This window comes from Sminthopsis crassicaudata, chromosome 1 (genome assembly GCF_048593235.1).
Source record: "Sminthopsis crassicaudata isolate SCR6 chromosome 1, ASM4859323v1, whole genome shotgun sequence".
NCBI lineage: Eukaryota > Metazoa > Chordata > Mammalia > Dasyuromorphia > Dasyuridae > Sminthopsis > Sminthopsis crassicaudata.
Window position 1 is genome coordinate 6,302,424 of NC_133617.1, and position 1,300 is coordinate 6,303,723.

The window sequence follows — 1,300 nt, forward strand, 5'->3', positions numbered from 1 at the left end:
TCTGGTAAATTAAATCTATTAATAATTTTTTTAAAAAGAATTTAATGAATAAAATTAAAGAAAACATTTTACCAATTAAAAAAAAATATTTGCTTGCCAAGAGATCATTAGTATACTACTTAGATTTCGTGATGGCATGCTTGCCCGGGTACTGGGTAATGGACACAGCTCCCAAGCTTTCCCAGTCACCAATCGAGGGAAAGACCATGTCCATGCTCCCATGTCTTTTAGCCAGATTTTAGCCATGTTGTCAAATAGCCTGTATGATGACAAACATTAAAATCAGCTTCCACACTGATGGCAAATTCTTCACCTTGAAAAGGCTACCAGCCAAAACTAAAGTGGAGGGAGTATTGGTGTCATATTCTTCTCTAAAATACAATTTTCTCTGGGAGCAGGTTTCCTGGGGGGGCTTCTGGGAGAAGCCTTAGTTTCAGTGGAGTATAATCCCCCCAAGTTCAGCCAGGGATTAATGTCCAAATCCTTTGTTTCCGTCAAAATCTTATTTCCTTCACTTGGGGCTTGGCTAGTTTTCTGGAGGCCTTCTGGATCTTGCATCTAGTCCTTTGCCTCTGCCAGCTTCTGCCTCTAGCTCCCTCCAACTGTCTCCGCATCCAAAGGTTTGTACCTCAGCTTCCAGCCAGCACAAAGGTGGAAAATGGAATAACTCTGTCTCTGCCTCCAAGAGTGGGCTTGTCCTTTACTGGGCTTGTCCTTCTGGTGCTGAAAGCTTCTGGCTTATATGCCCTACACTGAGTACAAACCCATCATTATATCACTAGGAAACCATTATTCGTTGTAGGATTAAATCAATGTTCAACTAGATTTAACCACAATCTCCTCAATTCCACTTAGCACCTTGTCTCTAGTTCTGGCCCATAACATCTCCTTGTAGGATCAGATCAATCATACTGAACCATGCTAAATTAGATCATTATAGTCTCTATCAATTGCACTGTCTTAGTACCTTGTAAGAATCCTAACATATTGATACAGGACTTTTTGTTTGCAGGCGATTGGGCGAAATGCAGTTTTGGAGCTGAGATGCAACAAAGTACGGATCGATTGTACTGATTTTGGCCTGACAATTAAGAAAACCAAGAAAACAGGTTCTCCATCACCAAGCACCATAAGTGGATTCCATCAGTTCCAGTGAATGGTGAGTTGTGAATGCTGTGGACAATTTCTCTTAGTTTGGCAGTCTCCTTTCCAGGGATGTCCACATTAATAATGAGTTTGACACACACATTGCCAAAGCTAGCTCAATGTTTGGGCGACGCTGAAGGGACGTATGGGAGAA